The sequence below is a fragment of the Pezoporus occidentalis genome, unplaced genomic scaffold (genome assembly GCF_034315485.1).
Source record: "Pezoporus occidentalis ecotype Australia unplaced genomic scaffold, CSIRO_AGI_Poc_V1 ctg187, whole genome shotgun sequence".
NCBI classification, from domain to species: Eukaryota; Metazoa; Chordata; class Aves; order Psittaciformes; family Psittacidae; genus Pezoporus; species Pezoporus occidentalis.
In genome coordinates, this window is record NW_026913715.1 from 1 (window position 1) to 21,913 (window position 21,913).

The 21,913-nt window shown below is 46.9% G+C and overlaps 3 long non-coding RNA genes across 3 annotated transcripts; 1 reads left to right on the forward strand and 2 right to left on the reverse strand.

Annotated features, from left to right (window-relative positions):
- Positions 1 to 79: 79 nt before the first annotated feature.
- LOC134162286 (uncharacterized) lies at positions 80 to 2,585 on the forward strand. Its single transcript, XR_009964280.1, has 3 exons — positions 80 to 450; positions 1,244 to 1,869; positions 2,254 to 2,585. It is a non-coding gene; the product is annotated as an uncharacterized LOC134162286 (long non-coding RNA).
- A 5,463-nt stretch (positions 2,586 to 8,048) lies between these two features.
- LOC134162323 (uncharacterized) lies at positions 8,049 to 11,340 on the reverse strand. The gene is made up of 3 exons (XR_009964283.1): positions 10,874 to 11,340; positions 9,603 to 9,669; positions 8,049 to 8,220 (listed from the first exon to the last, which is right to left on the reverse strand). It is a non-coding gene; the product is annotated as an uncharacterized LOC134162323 (long non-coding RNA).
- A 621-nt stretch (positions 11,341 to 11,961) lies between these two features.
- LOC134162324 (uncharacterized) lies at positions 11,962 to 21,913 on the reverse strand. Its single transcript, XR_009964284.1, has 4 exons — positions 20,859 to 21,913; positions 16,331 to 16,589; positions 15,223 to 15,334; positions 11,962 to 12,980 (listed from the first exon to the last, which is right to left on the reverse strand). It is a non-coding gene; the product is annotated as an uncharacterized LOC134162324 (long non-coding RNA).

Sequence of the window (21,913 nt, forward strand, 5' to 3'; positions counted from 1 at the left end):
TGGCTGGCACGTGGCCCTGGGGCAAAGCCGTGACTGGAACTTGCTTGCTTTGTGCAAGCTTTGTGCAAGCAAGTCCTTGGAGATTTGTGTCCTGCTTTCTCCTAAGCCCTGCAGTGCACTTGCAGGATACTTCAGGGGCTCTAGGGGTTCCATCCCTCTCAAGACTCATTCTGGTGAGAGCACCTCAGGGCTCTTGAATAAAACACAAGGTGGAGACAGTGCTTAACTACTGCTAGAGCCCCAGGAGAGGCTCAGTAGGTAACAGCCCATGCAGTATATGCTGATCCAGCACATACAAACATCCTCTTTGCCGGGACAAGTCTGAGCTTCTCTCCTTCCTCCTTGTGCTTTTCCCTTGAGGGATTGAATGCAGACAGAGAAGAGGAAACTCTCCTTGGGATGTTCGTGTACAACGTGGCAAAAGAGGCTATTCAAACCTTCCCTCTGAAGGTACAGTCTATGCATGAAGGCAAGATGCCCAGGAGAAAACCAGCAGTGCCTGCAAGTCCGTGGCAGGAAGAGCGTGAATGCTCTCTCCCCTGGCGCAGGGGCCCAGACCACTGCCGAGGAGGCCTGGTGGAGCTGGGAGGACTGAGTAGCATGCGGTGGGGGTAGCAGCAACAGGTTTGCAAGGGCAGGGTTGTTCCTGTGGGAGCTTAAGTCCTGAGAGACCCCTGGCTGCAGCTGCTGCCTTCAGCAGAGCCAGCTGCACACATGGCCTCTCCACCAAAGCAACATCTTCGTGCCAGGAGAAATAGGGATGCCTGGTGGGGAAAGCTGCCGGGCAGCATTGTCGCTCCACCCTGTGGCCTGCTGACAGGCTGGACAGTGTCCTTTCCTCCCAGCACAACACGTCCCTTTTCTCCTGGTGCCCTCACACCTGCCAGGAGGAAGGCAGGCAGAGAGCATAGCGGGAGCTTAATGGGCTTTCACACCAACTGTCTCACGCATAGGAGGACCTCCCCAGCCTCTCTGTCAGCACACAGCAAGCTGCAGAGGGAAAGGGGCAAAGGGAAGGGAGGCGCAGTCCCCAGCAGGCCAGGTTCCAGAGGCTGTCTTCTCCCTTCCCGTGCCTCCAGTCTCTGCAGGAGCCCTGGTACCAGCAGTGAGCCTCAGATGCCTACAGCCACTCCTACCCACTTCTGGAAGCTTGTTCCTGAGCAGGAGCAGGGCGGGCAGCGGGAGAAACGTCAATTGCACCGTCACACTTAACACCTCAGTTTTCTTGTCACTCTCTTCACAGAACACGCACAGAGCCTTTGCACACATCAAACTTATTGTGAAGAGCAACTGGGGAAACACAGCCTACACCTGCATTTATCGAGTGCAGGTTCATGGAAAGATGGCACAACAAGAAAACCTCAGCTGAAACCACAGAAGAAAAAGAACACAAATAAAAAAGAGAAATGGGGGAGGAGGGATAAATGGTTTGTCAGATCAGAGTGGTGTAGAGGATCTGTCTCTAAAGTAAGGTGTGCAGGAAGGTCCATTGGGGGATGGGTAGGAGCACCCGCTGACAGGGCTACAGGGCAGCCTGCAGGCAGCGGATGTGGGTCACCCACAATCCTTGGGACAGCTCCTTGGGGCTGCCAGGGGCTTGTGAGCTTCTTCTTTTAATTTCCCAGTAGCGGGGCTGGAGAAGCATTGGATTTCCCCAGTGCACCATCAAAGGGGTGTGTGTGATGCCTGCCTTCTCCCGGGGGCGGTTTCAGGGGTGTGCAGCCAGCTGTGCAGCCAGGGGTACCCAGGGTTGTCATTCCAAGTAGGGTCCCTGCACCCCAGGGGCTGCGAGTTGGAGCAGCCTGGGTGAAGTCATCTCCCTGCTGAAAGAGGCAGCGCAGGGCAGCTGAGACCAAAGCTGATGGACAGGTGAGATCTTCTGAAAAGCTCTTTGATACCTCGTGTGAATTTCATTTGACACAACACCCCCATACGCGCTCCTGCCGTGTTCCTCTTTCCTTACTGCTGGAGGGCAGGACTGGCTCTGCCAGAGCCCCAGCAGAGCCCCCTCCTTCCAGGGACACCCTCAGCCTGCACCAACCAGAGCTCATGGAAGGGACCTGCCAAAAGTCTTCCTGAAACCAGAGAAGAGGCAGTTTCAGGGTGCTCTGTGAGAAATGCATCAGGTTTCACCCAGAGAATTCTCCCCTAAATTGTCACTGTCTTTTCCCTTTTGGAAAGCCCCCCATAAGAGGATCAAGCAAATGTCCAGTGGCAGCTCCGTCACCCACTTCCTCCTCCTGCCATTTGCAGGCACGTGGGAGCTGCAGCTCTTGGATGTCTGACTCTTCCTCGGCATCTACCTGACTGTACTCCTGGGCAACGAACTCCTCATCACCACCACAGCCTGCAACCAGTGCCTTCACACCCCATGTACTTCTTCCTCCTCGACCTCCCCCTGCTGGACCTGTGCTCCATGTCCACCACTGTCACTAAACCCATTGCCAGGTCCCTCTGGAACACCAGGGCCACCTTCTTCCTGGGATGTGCTGCCCAGGTCTTTTTCTTTCTCTCCTCAAACACAGACGAGTTTTATCTTCTCACCATCACGCCCTACAACCACTATGTGTCCATCTGCCAGCCCCTGCATGACGGGACCCTCCTGGGCAGCACAGCTTTTGTGTCCACAATGGCAGCAGCTGCCTGGGCCAGAGGGTTCCCCAGTTCTCGGCTGCACGCTGTGGGACTTTGTCACTTCCCTCTGCTAAGGCAATGCCCAAAGGACCAAAGCTGGGGGAGCAGAGTGGGTTCCTGTCCCCTCTCTGCCTGTTCTGGGACAGTTCTGCCACTGTCCAGAAGCTCTGGGAGAGCTTGGGAGCCCTTCCCTGAGGCCGTGTATGAGGAGATCGGTCACAGCACAGCATGGAAGAAGCAGGCAAGGTTCGGTTGCCCATGTTCAGTGGCTCCCCTCCATGGGGCACATCTGCCAGGCTTTTCCCCCTTACTCCCTGTCCTGGGTTCAGCAGTAGCAGTCATTTTTCTCCTTCTTGGTAGCTGGTGCAGTGCTGTGTTTTGACTTTCGGCCTGGGAACAGAGCTGATAGCGATGTTTTGGTTTGGCCAAGGACTTTGTGAGCCTCATGCTCTGCCAGGGAGGAAGGGAAGCCTGGAGGAAGCAGAGACAGGACACCTGACCCAAACTGACCAAAGAGGTATTCCATAGCACAGCACGTCATGCCCAGGATGTAACTGGGAGTTAGCCGGAAGGGCTGGGACTGCAGGGTGGGAGGAGGTATGGGTCGGTGCTTGGTTGGGCCTGGGGGGTGAGTTATCGGTCGGCTGGTGGTGAGGTGATGTATTCTCTTCCCTTGTTATTTCCTTTATCATTGTTGTTATTGGTGGTAGCAGCAGTGATCTGTGTTATCCCTTAGTTACTAAACTGTTCTTATCTCAACCCGTGGGAGTTGCATTCTTTTCGATTCTCCTCTCTGTCCCTCCGGGAGTAGGGGGAGAGCAAGAAGGGGGGGGAAGTGAGTGAAAAAGCTGTCTGACTGGGTTTAAACCACGACACTCCCCCACCCATGGCTGACCCCCTGCGCTGGGGTCTGCGGGGAGAGCAGCAAGGTCCTGGGCCCAAGAGTGGAGCTTCATCTCACCAGTTCTTCCTGTCCAAGCCAGGGACAGCCCCTGTCTGTGTGCTCCTGCCTGCTGCGTGACACCTGAGGGTTGAGGGAAGGTCGTGTCCCAGGGCAGCTCTGGGAGACCCGTTGAGACAGGGCTTGTCCCAGGGGAGCAGGGTGAGTCCTGAGCCCTCCTCCCACTCAGCCTTTTCTCTGTGGGTCCCCCGAGCAGCGAGCACAAGCTTCGTCACCAGAGCACATCCCATAACATCTCAAGGTTCCTATTCAAAGAGGTCCCCGACTTCCAGGATTCTAGGAGTCTTTCAGACTGTAATTTGCGATTCTCTCTCCTTAACTGTTGGTGTTCCGGGGGACTTGTCTGTGGCATTTAACCCATGGCAAAGGTCATGCAGAGCATCTGCGTTTCTGGCTACACCCTTCAGAGAAGCCACCTGTGTGCACTGCAAAGGGGAGTGTTGAGATGGGCTGTGTCCTTGGCGAAACCCCTGTTCCTGCGGGACACACAGCCCTGCCTGGGAGAGAGCATGTAGGGAAGGGCTGTGCTGCATTCACAGGGCAGTGTTTAGCTCCACTCAAGTGACATGATGCTCTCAGAGCTCTCTGCCTTGCTCACGCTGCTCCTCTCCCTTCGTCCTCACCTTGCTGGGTTTTGGCTGTGGCACAGACATGGAATGAAGACAGACAGTCATCCTCAGCCATGCACACCCCCTCGCACTGCAGCTGAAGGCAAGAGACCAGCTCTTGGGGAGTGTTTTTTATTAGACTCATATTGGAAGTAGTAGAGGAGCCATGCAGAGGGAATGTCGGAGGCCAAAAGAGAGAGCAGGTATTCCAAAACTGAATACAAGAGACTGTATAAAATGTCAGTGTTCAAATGTCTCCTTCATTCATCTTTTAGAAAAAGAAGAGGCTACTTTATATTAAAACACGGCTCACTGTTGCTCTGTGGGAAGGCATATTGACCCTTGCAGGAATACGAATGACTTGCCAGCATGTAAAAAAAATCAAGCCATTTCTAGAACTGCTCACTGTGATTTTATTTATGTCAGAAATTCCCAAATTACTCACTTCCAGGGTAACTGCAAGACATACCTCCTCACTGGATTTTAAAGAGAAGTCTACTGAGGACAAGGCCTGCTGCATGCAGTATGTTTTGGAACGAGGTTTTGGTTTTCCTCTACTTTTTGTTATGGAAGCTGCTGCTCTTTAGCAACAGCCCTGCTGAATTCCTCACCCTAGGGACTGGTGGTGAAAACACAAACCTAACTGGAGATCCTCCAGCTCTCTGGTTCTACTACAGTGCTCAGAAATAACCAAAAGACAGGGTCTACAGCAGCAAGAATAAGAAAAAAATGATAAATTAATCCCTCTGGGTAGCCTAAATAAGTGTATAGCAGCATCCTTTAACAGCATGGTACAAGACCTCCCACTGGAGAAGATACATGCTCTCTACGAGCCGTTGGCTGAGCAGAGGAATTCCAGCAAAGCATGTTTTGTCAGTCTGGATGCATCAGTAAGATGTAGCTTCTGTTTTCTTCACGCTCAAAAGTCCAGTCTGTGAACCTGTGCCACAAGCTACACACAGCATCATATCTAGAAGACATGTACCTTCCATTTGGAACATCTGGATTTCTCCTTTAGAATTAAAAAAAAGGTTATCTCTTTTGCTGGAGAAAGTGTTGTGTGGGGGTATTTTCTGAAAGACTGCAAAGCACCTAGCTTCAGAATGTTGTAACTTACGTAGAGCCGGTATTTGCTGTGTTAGTGTTTATCAAGTATGGGGCCTGGGCTAAGGTTCTTGTCTCACTGTGCTTTATGGCAATGGCTTGTAATACGGGCGGGCTCCAGCAGCAGGGCGGGACGGACGTGGCCGTGGACTTGTACCTGGCCGTCCGGCTGCTCTTCACCGTCCTGGCCCTCACCCTACTCTCCATCTTCGTGAGGCTGCGGGGACCCGAGGGGGAGCGGCCCCGGGAGCCGGCGGCTGCTGAAGCGGCCCGGGAGAGCGGCCCCGGGCACCAAGCGGCGGCGGGAGCGGGGCCGGAGGCCGCGAAGGGACGGCTGCCGGTGGAGGAGGTCGGGGCGGTCGAGGAGCAGAAGGAAGCGGCTGCCGAGCAGCGGGAGAAGGCGGCGGAGGAGCCGAGCCCCGCGGAAGAGCCGAGCCCCGCGGAGGAGCCGAGCCCCGCGGAGGAGCCGAGCCCCGCGGAGGAGCCCAGCCCCGCGGAGGAGCCGAGCCCCCCGACGGCCGAGAGCATTTCCCGGCAGCCGCCCGCCGAGCCCCAGGAGGATGCAGGAGACCACGCAGCATTTCCCAACAAGGCAGAGGAGGAAGAGCTGGACTCAGGAAAAGAGAGGCTGGCGGTGGGAGAGCCGGCAAGCACAGCAGCTACACCAGCCCCAGTGACAAGTACAGCAGCATCAACTGAGAGTTCTGAAGGTTTAGAATGGCCTTTGGGTATCCTTGGTACCTGCCTGCTGATTGTGATGGGGATCAGCATGTTGGCACACACACAGACTGTGTTTTACCCACAACCATTTTGTCTGATCTCAAAAGTTAAGCAGAGTCGGGTTTGGGTCTTGTCTGGGGTTAGACGACAATACAGGGGGACCAAAAGGTTTTCTCCAAGGCTGGACAGTCATGAGTGGCAGGGTGTGTGGGACAGTATGGGCAAGTATCTAGTCCACTGGGCCCCTCCAGTGCTTTGGAAGCATCGGAGATGGAAGGCAGCTGTATGGAGTCCCCAGCAACAAGCTGCAGAAACTGCTTAAGGGGACAGTGAATTATTTTGAGCCTGGTGGGCCCATGGCACTTCAGGCCATCAGAGCAGAGATGCAACATAGAGATGGACTCATGATCAAGGGGTGGACTTAACAATGGACACTATTGCCCAGGTTATTCACAAGTGTGAACACTGCACACAGTCTCTCCTGCTCTGGAAGACTGTTACAAGAGATGGAGCCTGACATCATGGACCAGATAGACTCAGCAGCTTTATAGGGATATAGCTTTATAGTCCATGCACTTAGATAAGAGTGGAGTGATGGGTGTATTGAAAATGTGGGATCTGAGCATGACGTGAATGGTATGGAATAAGGGGTGGATAATGTCCTGGGTTCAGCAGTAGCAGTCATTTTTTCCCCTTCTTGGTAGCTGGTGCAGTGCAGTGTTTTGACTTTCAGCTTGGGAACAGAGCTGATAGTGATGTTTAGGTTTGGCCAAGGACTTTGTGAGCCTCATGCTCTGCCAGGGAGGAGGGGAAGCCAGGAGGAAGCAGAGACAGGACACCTGACCCAAACTGACCAAAGGGGTATTCCATACCACAGCACGTCATGCCCAGGATGGGAGTTAGCCGGAAGGGCTGGGGGACTGCAGGGTTGGGGGAGGTATCGGTCAGAGCTTGGTCGGGCTGGGGGGGCGAGTTATTGGTTGGCTGGTGGTGAGATGATGTATTCTCTTCCCTTGTTATTTCCTTTATCATTATTATCATTGGTGGTAGCAGTAGTGATTTGTGTTATACCTTAGTTACTAAACTGTTCTTATCTCAACCCGTGGGAGTTGCATTCTTTTTGATTCTCCTCTCCGTCCCTCCGAGAGCAGGGGGAGGGCAAGAAAAGGGGGGGAAGTGAGCGAACGAATTACCTGACTGGGTTTAAACCACGACAGCACCTCAAACCAAAATAGCAATTGTCACTTACAGGAGTTAACCCTGCAAGCCGTGTGCACTCTGAAGGGTCCAAAGGAAGGCTATTGGCTTTATCCTAGCCCAATTTCAGCATAAAGTAGTAATGCAATATTAAATGAAAATGGTAACTGCAGTTACCTGAGCAAAACTGTTTTTTTGAGATACCAGCTCCTCTACTTTACAGGATTTAAGCTCCCTGCTTAGCTTTTCTCATGGGAAGTATCCTAAAGGTCAGTGTACAGGTACAGGACTTGAGTAAGGATTCGGTATTTTGCTCTTTGCTCGTCTTGGCTTTGTAGGGTTTTCTAGTGTCATGAAATGTGGAGAGAGCATCTAGTACCTCCCTGCGGTACCTGAATAGAAACTTCCAAGCAGCAGCTTGTAGTTTTTACTGGAATCACTCCAATTCATCCTCAGGATACTCTCCCCGCTACCAAAATCTTCTCCCTACAATTTTCCACCAGCGCTGTTATGTCTGCCAATCCTCCTTGCTATGTTGCTAACTCTCTTCATACCCAAACCCCTCTACAGTTCATCCATCAGCCTTCCCAAGCCCTCTACCTGTTTTCCTGGTTGCCATTCATTTGGCTTAGACCTCTTGAAAGCTAATTTGTTATTTGTTATGTGCTGATTGGCTCATGGGCTTTCAGAACATGTAAGGGCACAGTTTTCTAGTTTCCGTGTAGAATCATAGAATAGTTAGGGTTGGAGAGGACCACTGGTCCGTTACATGGAAGACATACCCCAGTCAGTATACAAGCACAAACCACTGTACTCAGATTGTAACGACGGGAAGACTTACTCAGCAATCCCAAACACCTCTGCCTATGACACTCATTTCAGGATTTCTTTTTGCAAGTATCACTGCAAGTGAAGACTTCATGACAATGCTGGCAAGCTGAGAGCTGAACACCAACTGAACGTCCACACCGATAGCAGTATATAAAGAAAGGTAATCTAGAACAAAGATAGCTGTAAAATGAAAGCACACTGTTGTTTGCTTAGTGCTTTCCTCAAGCTGACAGCATGTTTGCAGATCACAGTAAAACTGAATTAAAACGGCTACTATACAAAAATAATAATGTTCAACAATAATGCTCAGCAATAAAGGAACAGGAGTCTCTGTAGCTTATTGCAGGGGCTTGTGGGGAGCAGACTGCATACCAGCTGCAAAGCCAGCCCCCAGAAAAGCCAAGTGTCCTAGTGAGAAAAATGACCAAGCTTTCACCAAACCAACACCCACATCCTGCCATGCACTAGTACACTGCATGCTTTGGTGTACACTCAGCCTGGAGATGTCTCTTTTCAAACTGGCATGCAAACAGATAATATGTCGTCAGAGATAACAAAGCCAAGCTGGCAAACTTAAAACACTCCCAGAACCCCCTGGAATACTTCAGAGACAAACAAGGACTTTCAACAGGCCTCTGCACCACAACAGTTACTCCAAAGTTGGAACATAAAATAGATTGCTTGGACTAAGGCTGTCAGTGGGACAGGGAAGCAGAATGCTAGATATAGGTGCAAGCTGGACTACACATTCACATCCTTTCAAAACCATCTAAGAATCATTTCCAAATACAAGTTTCACTAAGGTTTCATCTGTTGCTGGAAGTCACCATTGAGATTTATTTGTAAAATCTTTGTGTACTAGTTTAACTTTCCAGGTTTTAGTTTGAGTTAGTTTATGTTCTTCTAGCTATTTCTGCATCTTATGCTACTATTGATCTGTCTCAGTTCAGAAAAAAATGCTACCTCAAAATTTCTGTCTTCAAAAGAGCCCCAGTTCCTGACACCTATCTTACTTACTCTTGATTCAAATACTGAGGCAAAGTTCAGAAGCCTGTGAATTCCCTACAGTACAAGAAACTGGTGACAGAATTCAATATCGTCAAGGCCAGTATGCCATTATTACTCAAACTTTTGTTAATACGCAGTTCCAAGAATAACATTCAAACTGTACAACTTATTCCTGAAATTTCTGGCAAAATGTAAGCTACAAAATTTGCATGGACCTAATTCTTAGTATTTGCATGCTACTCTAATGTACTGATGGCATTAATTGGTTTAAAACACAAGGACCCTCTGCTTCCCACAAGAAGACTGACTATTATAAACAGTAATAGCAAAGTCTGAAGCTGAAAAGGAGTGATGTGATCAGAGCTGAGAAAGAACCTAATGGCAGCTGGTAAGTCTGGATAGACTGGAGAGGAAAATCAGAAAGGAGAAAAATGGCAGGGTGAGAATAATTTTGGCAAGGAAGAAAAAAACCCAGGGCATAGGATTTTTGACTTCTAATAGTCAATACTTGAGAGCAGTATCCTGTAGTAGTGTCCTACCTCATTTCTTCCACATGCTGGCTCCCTCCTTTCTTCTTTGAAACATGTGCATGAACGGCTGAATCCACTACACCAGCAAAAGAGAACATGGGGGAAAACAAAAATTGGTATTCTGACATAAGAATTCAAATACTAGTCACAAGATTCACTTTCATTAAAAGTCTGCTTGGCTTTGTCTACTGTAGAAAATTTGAAGATACATAATAAAATGCATCTTCCATCCACAAGCTTCAGAAGCCAAGAAAGTAGGAGCCAAGTTGCTGCCTGTCACAGCCAAGAGGAAGAAACCATACAGATAATTTGTTCTTACAACCTGCTTGTGACAAGCCACAGAGTCACCGGTGATGCTGAACTGCAAAGGTAACAACCTTACATTCCGAGTTCACTTCCCAAGTGTGCTACATCTTTTGTCACAAAGACCTATCAGAGACCTAGGTTCTAAGCCTGAGTTCACCACACATTTGAGCAGTACTGAGGATGTAACTCAGATCATCCAAATTCAGATTTACGTAACAATATATTCATTGTTGCTACTTTAATAGCAGAAGAGCACTGACACAATGGGAGAGGACCTGATAGTCAGTTGCCATAAGGAATGAAGGTACACTAGATATGCACAGTGACCATTGCATGTATCCTGATCCCTGCACTGTGGAAAAGCAATTCCAAGGTTCTTCCATGAAAGAAGAGCCAACTCCCCCAATCACTCCTTAACACATGGTAGTAGATCTTGTACAGGGATTTACTAGGAAGCAGCTGACAGGCGCTAAACTCATATTCAGATTTCTTCACAAAGCCTGCTCATTCTCTTTAATATTTGTAGAACTGGGGAGGGACCATTTATTAGGGACTGTAGTGATAGGACAAGGGGCAACGGGTTCAAACCTAAACAGGGGAAGTTTAGATTGGATCTAAGGAGGAAGTTCTTTACTGTAAGGGTGGTGAGGCACTGGAATGGGCTGCCCAGGGAAGTTGTGAATGCTCCATCCCTGGCAGTGTTCAAGGCCAGGTTGGACAGAGCCTCGGGTGACATGGTTTAGTGTGAGGTGTCCCTGCCCATGGCAGGGGGGTTGGAACTGGATGATCTTAAGGCCCTTTCCAACCCTAATTATTCTATGATTCTATAACCCCTACCTCTCCTTACCAAACATGGATAAGCAGTTTTTATTAGGAGTTACCTTTTCAGACAATAATGAGAACTATAATAATCAATTCCCCTTCACACGAGGTGATGCTACATTTAATCTTGAACATCTTACACTTGAACTAACATTTCTTGGATCTTCTCAGTGCTTCTTGATCCCACTCTTTCTCTTTCAGGATGACATGCTCACGGAGCTTCACTGTAATGTGTTCCAGCGGTGATTGGCGTGTTTGAAAAACTTCCTGCTCAGATGCTGACAGTATGCGCTATGGTGTGTGAGCAATTCTATCCTGCAACATAACATGAGATAATGCACTAACACATGGGAACACTAGCACACAAGTTAGTGTTTCAGAGTTAAAGTCAACCTATTCCAAAAGCACAGCATCGTCCCTGCTGGATCCTGGCTTGGATCGCAGTCCACGATATGGAGCACAGAACATGTCCAGGGTAGATGTCCTAGTTGTTCCAGTTATCAGTTTGGTGAGTGCTCAAGAAATTAACTAAAACAATTTCCAGATGTTTCTTCAAGAGAAAATCATAGAATAATAGAATAGTTTGGGTTGGAACAGGCCTCTAAAGGTCATCTAATCCAACCCACCTGCAATAAGCAGGAACATCTTCAACAAGATCAGGTTGTTCAGAGCACCACTAAGCCAGGGATAGTGTTGCCAGGGATGGGGCATCCCTTCCCACTGGAACAGGTTTCATGTCTTCTCTTTGAAACCTATTTCAGTCTTTCACTACTCATGTAAAAAATTTCTTCCTTACATCTAGTCAAACCTACTCTTTCAAGTTTAGAACTATTACTCCTTGTTCTATTGCAACTGGCCTGCTAAAAGGTTTGTCTCAATCTTATAAACTCTTTTTAAGTACTGAAAGGATGCAGTAAGTTCTCCCCGGAGCCTTCTCTTCTCCAGGCTGACCCAGCCCAGCTCTCTCAGCCTGGCTCCAGAGCAGAGCTGCTCCAGCCCTCGCAGCATCTCCATGGCCTCCTCTGGCCTCGCTCCAACAGCTCCAGGTCCCTCTTGTGCTGCTGCCTCAGAGCTGGATCAGGACTGTGGGGGGGGGGGGTCTCCCCAGAGTGCAGCAGAGGGGGAGAATCCCCTCCTTTGAATGGCTGCTCATGCTCTGGGGATGCAGCCCAGCACAGGGTGAGGGATTCTGGGCTCGAGTGCACACTGCTGGGTCCACATCCAGCTTTTCTGTCCTTCCTGAAGAGTAACTGGTGCAAGGCTATCTGCACCAGCTTCAAGCAGCTTATCAACCCGAAGACAGCAAATCATTACACATTCAAGCAAAAAGAAAACTTTCCCAGAAATTGCATTCATACCACAGCTAAAGAGACAGTACTGAGCATCAGAGCTCAACCTCTATTTGTGAGACCATTTGGTGCACTAAACCATGCATTTCTTCTGCCCCTTTAGAGTTGACGTTGAACTGTCAAATCTAAACATGTTTTGTAAGTAAAACCTTCTTGCAGGCAGTAGCTATTTGTTTCTGGGTATCTCACAATATTCCAGCAACAAATGAAGCACAGACAACTAGTGAAGGAGGGTTCAGAGCAGAACCCACCTGAGGAAATTCCCTCCTCTCCCGGACCCATCAGCTGCAGCCTTTCACCTCCACTCTGAATAAGATCAGCCCTGTGCTCCCTTGGAGGAGGAGAAAAAGCTCTAGTTTTCACAAGGCCAAATGTGGCCATTGACCTAAGCATGAATGAGAAAGCTCACTCATCACCAGTGGTATCGAATATTTTACAATAACAAACAAAGACAACGCATCTCTCTTCTTGTGGATGCTGGTTGCGTTCATAAACAAGGTTATAGTCAGATTTGGTAGGACTGGAGGCACTACAACTACCCCATCTGACTTTAATGCAGCTTTTGCTTTTCTACACAAGGAAGTTATCATCCTCTTTGCTTGAACATGAAAACAAATTTCCATACAAAACACCTGTGCCTCAGGACAGAAATAAACAGCATTAGGAGCAGACACAGGGAGAGTGGGGAGAAATCAGCTTATCCATTCCAGAGAGAGGAGACAGAACTCTCTGGTTTTCTGAGGTTTGAGAAAAAAACAACAAACACCCAGAAGTTATCTCAGCAAGGCAATCCTCTGTGCTGCCGTCCTCTGCTATTCATACGCTGTACTGACAGCGGCACACAGGGCACTTCTTACTGCTCCACTCAATGGCAGATTTGGGTCAGCCCCATGTCTGAGGAGTTCAATCACTGCCTGCAAAGGTGCATATGCAAATGTGACACATTAGTGACTGGAGAAGCCTCTATTGACAGTTCTACAGCAGGAAACCAGACCCTGGTCAGATCAGGCAAAGCCCTAAAGCTTTACAGTATTTTCCACAGCATACTTGGAGTATCGGCCTGTATTTGTCATAGCTTCAGTAACACTCAAAAAATTAGTCACCAGACAGTACTTTTTACTTCTTTTAGCATGAATCATAGCATCACCATCGAATACCAAACAACAATGTGAAAGGGCAGCTTTAAAAATCACCTGGTCTGAGCCATAGTGTGTTTGGAAAAAAAAAAAAAAGCTTTACTACAAAGATAAGGATTAGATAGGTTGATCCCTTACAGCCTATTAGATCATTACTTTATCAGACATAAAGAAGCAGTAGAAATTGTTGGATATGGGACTATTTCATTAAAAATAATGAAATCTAAATTTTTGTGTTGCAAGAAAACTTTTGGCCAGAAGAATACCAAAATTGACTTGAAAATTATGAAGACAGCATACAGAAAAGGGTTCAGACACAAAGACTTGATGCAGAATCTATTTCACGTTGTATGCAGTTGTCACCCCTTTCATAGCACACACTCTAGCTCCTCTAGCTGTATATATTGCATCCAGATTTGTTTTGATAGGTATTGGATACCCTTCCAGTGAAAGGAATATAGTTAAAGAAGAGCAACACACTACAAATATTTTCTTTGTTCTACTGCTTATCCTATGTAAAGCATAAATTTTGTAGTAACAGAACAAAAAATACTGAGAATGGTTTCCTGTAGATTTGGTCATGGCTGTGTTTCCAACAGAATGCCACTCGGGATTACTTGTGTGCTTTTGTGTTACCTTTTTGAGAAAGGTAAACAGGGATGCAGAAATCACACGCCAACCCTGCCCCTTTCAGCTTATCTGAACTGCTAGGCTTGCCTCCCTTTGGAGTGTTCTTACCAGGGCTTTGTGTGCTAGCTGCACAAAAGCTGAGCTCAGTGGGGAGTCAGGGTGCCACTCTCACCCCATCATTCTCCTGCATTGGTTTCCACAAAGAAGATAAACCAGGAACCTGGAAACACTGAGTTCTCTTTGAAGAGAAGTAAAGTACTTCAGACACATCTGCTTCATCGCCTGCTTTGGTTGCGTTATCTTCTCTTGCACCGTTCTGGCTGCTGTGAACCTGATATTATAGGCCTAGTGTGGGCAGAAGGCAGTCCACTCCCTGCTTAGGAAATTCACACACTGAATTCTACTGTGTGAAGTATAAGTCTCATCTATGGAGTCTGGAGCTTCATTGCTACCAAATCCTTTCTAAGACTGATTATTAATCTTTTCATACAACAGCATACTTCTTACCATCAATGGCTACCTCCACTTCTATCTTATACCCAGAAGCAAGTGTTTTGGTGTTTGGTTGGTTTGCTCCAGGCAGGAAGACAGCCTGTGAGAGAACTGGATGATCTTGGGAGTCATAAAATGAATGCAGTTCTCCAAATGCTAGTTCCTTCTGAGTCCCACCAAAATATTTGTCTACCTCATACTAAAGTCCTTTAGGATTCCTCTAGTTCAGATCATGAAATATCCGTAGGTTTGAAAGAAAAGTAAAAACTTTACTACTTTTGCTGAAAATGTATGATTGCAAGCACCACCCTTTATGTAGTTTGGCTGTCATCAAAGAAGGCAGACATGAATGGAGAAGTACTTCTGCCCTCATAAGACCTCACCTGGAGTATTGTGTACAGTTCTGGTGTCCTCAACATAAAAAGGACATGGAACTGTTGGAACAAGTCCAGAGAAGGCCATGAGGATGATCAGAGGATTGGAGCACCTCCTGTATGAAGACAGGCTGAGAAAGTGGGGGGCTGTTCAGCCTGGAGAAGAGGAGCTGCGTGGAGACCTCATGGCAGCCTTCCAGTATCTGAAGGGGGCTATAAGGATGCTGGGGAGGGACTCCTCATTAGAGTCTGTAGTGATAGGACAAGGGGAAACGGGTTCAAACTTAAACAGGGGAAGTTTAGATTGGACATAAGGAAGAAGTTCTTTACCGTAAGGGCGGTGAGGCACTGGAATGGGTTGCCCAAGGAAGTCGTGAATGCTCCATCCCTGGCGGTGTTCAAGGCCAGGCTGGACAGAGCCTTGAGTGACATGCTTTATTGTGAGGTGCCCCTGCTCATGGCAGGCAGGTTCCATAAAGGAACATAAAAGTACTATACCCCTAAAAATGAAGAAACTTACTTAGCAAGTCATTTCCAGTCGCAATTGCTAAGGAAAGTGGTGAATGGCCACTCCACAATGTTTTTGGATTTGCCTGATGCATTAAAACGAGGCAGATAACATCTCTGGCATGCTTTGCAGGCAAGTGTGGTGGAAAAAGATACAATTAGATTATAACAAAATTTTGTTTTTAATATTAAATCTAATAATAATAGTATAATTAATGAGTAGTATAAAACACATTCAAACCTTTCATATAAACAATGATGTTATAGCAAAAATTTATGTCCACTTTTCATGACTGACAACCCCAAGCATTGTGGTGGTATACATGAAACCTCTTCTCAACCAGATTATCAAACCTCATTAATCTTACCAATGAAGGAATGTGCAAATTTGCTTCTGAAGAATCATAAAATCCCAAATTGGTTTGGGTTGGAAGGAACCTTAAAGCTCATCCAGTTTCAACCCCTGCCACAGGCAGGGACACCTTCCACTAGATCAACTTGCTTCAAGCCCCATCCAACCTGGCCTGGAACACTGCCAGGGATGGGGCAGCCACAGTTTCTCCGGGCACCCTGTGCCAGTGCCTCAGCACCCTCACAGGGAAGAGCTTCTGCCTAAGAGCTCATCACAATCTCCCCTCTGGCACGTTAAAGCCATTCCCCCTTGTCCTGTCCCTATAGACCCTTGTCCAAAGGCCCTCTCCAGCTTTCTTGTCGGCCCCTTTATGCACTGGAAGCTGCTCTAAGGTCTCCCAAGCCTTCTCTTCTCCAGGCTGAACAAGAAGTTGGTCTGCTCTCTCAAATACCTTTCTCCAACTGTACACATCCCAAACCTGCCTGAAGAACGTTACTGCAGTACAAAACTAAATGCACAGAGGTTAGTGCATGCCAAAACTAAGACTGTTAAACTTCATATTTGCCTTGTGGATGATTAAGTTAAAGGCTAATTAATGCTAATAATTCAGTATAATAATAATGCTAATAATTCAGTATAAAAGGAGTTTATTCATGGTATGCAATCAGTTCCTTACAGAGGGATCTATGTCTTCACTGCTAAGTTATGTCATTTATGAGTAGCTGAGAACTACACTCCATGAGCAGAGCCCCAGATGCTATGATCTTACCTCACTGTTATCCTCTCTTCCACATGCAATATGCAATGCACTCCTTCCACCTTCTTCAGGGACAGGACCTTTATAGGAGGAAAAGTACTCTCATGGCGGTCCTGCTTCATTTTTCAGTTGCAGAGTAACACCACCTTTCAAGTCAGCTTCTCCATCCTGAGGCTGAGGAATCTTAGTGAAATGATGTGCACATTTGTAACATGGCTTAAAAACAATTTAACAGGAAAAAACACCTGCCTGGTCACCCATTGGTCTGGACCTCTGTGGAGACAGTGTTCTCACAGGAGAATGGATAATTGGTACATAAACTCTGAAAATCCTGAAAGATACAGCAAGGCCGTGAGAGGCCCAAGGAATCTTAAGCAAGCAAGATAAGAAGAAGATGGAATTCACTGAGGTAATGAGAACTGTGGACTGTTGGCAAGCTTTTGAGGTCAAGTTCCCACACCTGTGCTTAACCAATTATATGCTAGTTGCAAAGGGTCTTCAAGACACGTATCCAATCATAATATGCCAAATCACTGTAAGTGCATGTAAGAAATAGTATTTAAGGGGTTAAGGCTTTGTAATAAACGGCTTTTGTCTGATCATATTGATCTCTGACTGAGTCCATATATTTTCTGTGGCAAATGGCGCCCAAACAGGGACCCCCCATATTTTTCATATTGAAACTGAAGGAATTAAAGCGCGTGGCACCGAAGAAAGTGGAAAACGCGGAGCCGCAGGGACGTCGGCTGGGTTCGATCCGGCAGGACCAGGATCGGGAGGTAGTAGCCTCGGAACATAGCCTAGTGAGCCTGGAAGACACTGCGCAGTGCAAATAAGGTAACGGCCGATGGGTCTGGAAGAGGGTTAGGATGGGGAATCAATTAAGTAAAGAAAAAATGGTCATCCTTAAGCTCTTCCAGCATATCCTCTCAGTGAGAGGGATAGAATATGATGATAATCTGTTAAAAAGATTGTTGCTCTGGAGTAAAGAGAAAGAGGTGATCCAGGGGGTTAATGAAGCTTTTGATCTCGGGACTTGGAAAAAAATTGGGGCATGCCTGTGGGATCAAGTTACTTGTGGGCTTAAGGAGGCAAAGTCTCTTGCTGCCCCCTGGTTACTACTAAAAGGGACTCTATCCGCAATGAAGGCTGAGAAACAGGTGGCAAAATCCGCTTTTACAGCTCTCTCTGACTCGCCTTCACAACAGCAGGGCTCGGCACCTACATTAGATTCAGGATCTGGTGCTACAGCCAGGGTAGTGTCGTCTGTTTCGGGCATAAAACATTCTGGTCAAAAACTGGCGCACAGTACAGTCTAACTCCAAATTATTGTCTCAGAGTGGCTGCAATTTTATTAACTCCTTCACAGCTCCTACCTTTTAAAAGTGGGTTTGAGGAGCTTGCCGCAAGAGCTGCAGATGAGAATTCAGAGTGTAATCCTCATCACCCTTTGCACGGTGTTTCATATGAAATGTTATTGGGAAAGGGACAATTTCACCCTGATGGAGTACAAGCTCGTATGAAAATTGAAGTTTTACAGCAAGTACAGCAATTGGCTTTAGCTGCTCTGAAAGCTGTGCCGGAAGAGGGAAAACCTAATCCTTCATGTACATCAGTAAAGCAGGGACCTACTGAGCCATATATGCAATTTATTGACAGATGACAGAGGCTATCGAAAAGAATATTGATCTGGCATCTAATGCTAAAGAATCCATGCTTGTGTCTCTGGCTATGGAAAATGCTAACCCAGCTTGTAAGCGTATTTTGCAGGTTTTGCCAAAATCTGCTGGTCTTCAAGAAATGATGGATGCATGTTCTAAAGTGGGCACAGCAGAGGAAAAGGCTGGATACATGGCTACTGCCTTCGCTGCTGCTGTTAAGCCCCTTCTACAACAAGGTCAGGGTGATCGTGGGGGTACTAAAGGACAAGCTATTATTGAACGAACACATCAAACTTTGAAACAACTGTTGGAAAAACAAAAAGCAGGGGAAGAAGGACGTACACCGGTAGCAAGGATGCAGAAAGCTGTATATGTTATGAATTTTGTGCAATTGACAGGAGACTTTAATGCCCCCCCTGCTATAATACATGGTCAGGCATTAGGTTCAGGTTATATGACTAAAACTCCGGGTATTTTGGTCCAGTACAAGGATTTGGAAACCGGCATTTGGAAAGGTCCTGTGGAAGTAAAACTAACTGGTCGAGGTTGTATGTGTGTAATTACAGATTCTGGTCTGCGGTGGGTGCCAGCTCGATGGGTGAAACCCTGGAAAGAGCCAGCACCACCCCAGGACAACCCCCTTGTCAGTGATTGAATTAATTGAAATTTCAGCTTAGGACTTCTGTTTTATGGATGTTTTCAGTCCTTCTTAAAGTGAAGGGAGCAATCTTTTTTACGTTAAAGTAAAAAAAAAAACAAAAAAACCACCATCCACCCACATGCCCCCCCACACACACACCCCCCCACACCCCCCCCAAACCTACAGCGAGACAAACACAGGATACAGGCATATTGTGTGCGTTTTCGGTGGTGGGAAGGTCTTTCATATGTTCTTATACAGGGGTATTGGGCATACTGTGACTCATTTAATACAGTCTCTCTGTGATACTTATGAACTAGAAGTTGGTAAAAATAAGTATGTCCAGGTTTCTTTCAACCTTTGGAGACCTTTGTAGATACTGCTGGCCACTTCTTCCAGCACAGGCTGGCCACCTGTGTCGGAATGAGTGTGCATTTTGGTCAGTATAAAAGCCCAAGCCTCATGCGCTGTGCGGGAGGCAGAGCCTCTGCGGGGACGCCCGCTAGGGTTGAGGCTGCCACCTCGCACTGCAATGATGCTTCTCGGAGCTGGTTTGCTGTTAGTCTCCACAGGGTCCTTGTGCCACGTTCTGTGCGTGGGACTGTAGTGGGAGTCATGATTGTCATTTGTGTTTCAAATATTGTAGTTGTGTGGAGTGTGCTTGTGGGATCCCACACGCGTGTGTGTGTGTGTTGAGGGCAGTCGGTGTTTTGTGTATTGTTGGGTTCATGTAAAAGTTTTTAATGGGTAGCTGTTTAACATTTCTGGCATGAAACAGTTAATGTAAAAGTGCGGCTGCCGGCGGGAATTTATGGTTGCTGCTGAAGCAGGCAGGCGGCTGTAGCTGCTGCCCAGCAGGCCAGCTTTTGCAGGGGTAAAAAAAAAAAAAAAAAAAATAAGGGGGAAAGAGCAATGATGCTGCAAATATGCAGTTTAACCTCTCTGCTTCTCAAGAACTGATAACCTGGACTGCCTGCAAAGTTTGTCAAGCCTTGCTATGAGCTGGACAGACAAATGGAAAAACCTGATGCCTCAGCTACAGGAGCTGACTGTGAATACCCCAAGCAGAATGAGATGGAGGAAGAGAAAAAACGAATGACTGCAAAACATCACTTGGGGGCAACTGAAAAGTAACATCCTGAATATGTGTGCTTGTAAAGTAGCTATTATTAGAGGCTGTGATTTTGTGTATAAAACCACCTGTAATTACTAGCCAGTTGCTAATGAGGAACTACACCTTGTATAGATTTGTCACTTGTAAAAGAGATGTTAGAGTATGGAAATTTGCAGTAGCTGCTACAAAATGCTAAGGCAAAAGCTGGAAAGATTTTAATACAATGGTAGTGTTATAAAGCAGGTGATGGAACAAATTAAGAGGGTGGGAGAAATTCCACTGGTAAGAAATTTCTTTGGCTAGTCCCTTGCTGCCACCAGCATCTTCAACATGCTGCTGCACCCTGTAATAGTTACTCTGCTAATGTAAATTTGTGTGTGCCTTGCTGTAGTAGCAACTTGTTACTGGATGAAGCAGGTGAAACTGTGTATTGACAACAAGGTGCAAGGACTGAGGCTGACCAAATGCCTGCTACCACAATCAAGGGCAAGACTGGGTTGGCCTCTGTGTTTGCCACCAAGAAGAGCCTTTAGCTCCGCTGTTGGCTGCAACCCAGCAGGCGTGGAGCAGTGGGGACACATGCCATGCCAGACCTTGATGTGAAGGATGGCCTCCCCTGTTGTCAGAGAGCCATACAGCAGAAAAAAGGGGCAGGCCCAGCAGCCTGTAGTTGGCATATACTGGAGATATGATCTAGGCCAAATCCCCTGCTCAAGTAGAGTCATCCAAACCATATATAAAACAAAAAGGGGGAGATGTGGAGACAGTGTTCTCACAGGAGAATGGATAATTGGTACATAAACTCTGAAAATCCTGAAAGATACAGCAAGGCCGTGAGAGGCCCAAGGAATCTTAAGCAAGCAAGATAAGAAGAAGATGGAATTCACTGAGGTAATGAGAACTGTGGACTGTTGGCAAGCTTTTGAGGTCAAGTTCCCACACCTGTGCTTAACCAATTATATGCTAGTTGCAAAGGGTCTTCAAGACATGTATCCAATCATAATATGCCAAATCACTGTAAGTGCATGTAAGAAATAGTATTTAAGGGGTTAAGGCTTTGTAATAAACGGCTTTTGTCTGATCATATTGATCTCTGACTGAGTCCATGTATTTTCTGCGGCAGACTTCCATCATGGACAAGGCTTGCTCAGCCCCACAAAAACAATAGCCACCCTTTTCCGACTTTCTTCTTTATATTCATGTCTTGTTGGCTTTCTCACCACCCACTAGGAAGTTTAGTAAAACTACTGGAGAAGTCCGGGGATAGCCAATTTGAGAGACAGATGTTAATAACTTTCACTGGGCCAAATGACAGAGAGTTGGGAGTGAGAGGGAAGCAGCAAGCTTTCAGACACAAAGGACCTGCCTTGAGTGGGGCTCATTCACATATTCATTTAAGCTCCATGAATAAAGGGTTACCGGATCAATATAAAAGGGATATTTGAAAAAGTAAATTTTGCCTAGACTGTGTCTGGGCATTCTGTAACTAAATACTGTTGATAAATAGGTATTAAGTTCTCCTGTTTACCAGTTAAGGACAAAGTACTAAAATGCAAACCAAGAAAGCCATCGAAATCTCCCTGTCCTGCAGACGTTCACCTTAGTCATTCTCGTAAAAGATAAAAATTGATCAGTGTAGTTACATAAGACAGCTCTTTTTTTTTTTTAAGTGACTGGGACCTGATGGTATGCCAGGAAGCTGCCCAGTGTCATTGCAGGGCCAGTCTGGTTATCTCTGCATGGCCATGGTGAGGAGGGGGTGTTTCTGAGGAAACACTTTGCATTTCTGGCAAAATGAAAGGAAGAACCAGCAAACTACAAGCTGGGCAGCCTCACCTCGCCCTATGGGAAACTGATGGAAAAGTCTTCTGAGAAGCTACCTCAAGACATACTACATAAGAAGGCGAACGGAAGCAAGTCAGCAAAGGAGAAATCATGCCTGACAAACATGCTAGCCTTCTACAATAAGATGACCAGCTTGGTGAAAGATGGGAAAGCAGTGAATGTTGTTTATCTTGATGTTATCAAGTCTCTCAACACTGTCTCCCATAACATCCTCGTAGACAGGCTGAATTATGGACTAGACAACTGGCCAATGAGGTAGATCATGGGTTGTGATCAGCAGCACAAAGTCCAGCTGTGCTATACTCCAGGCAAGATACTGCGAACAGTAATATTTA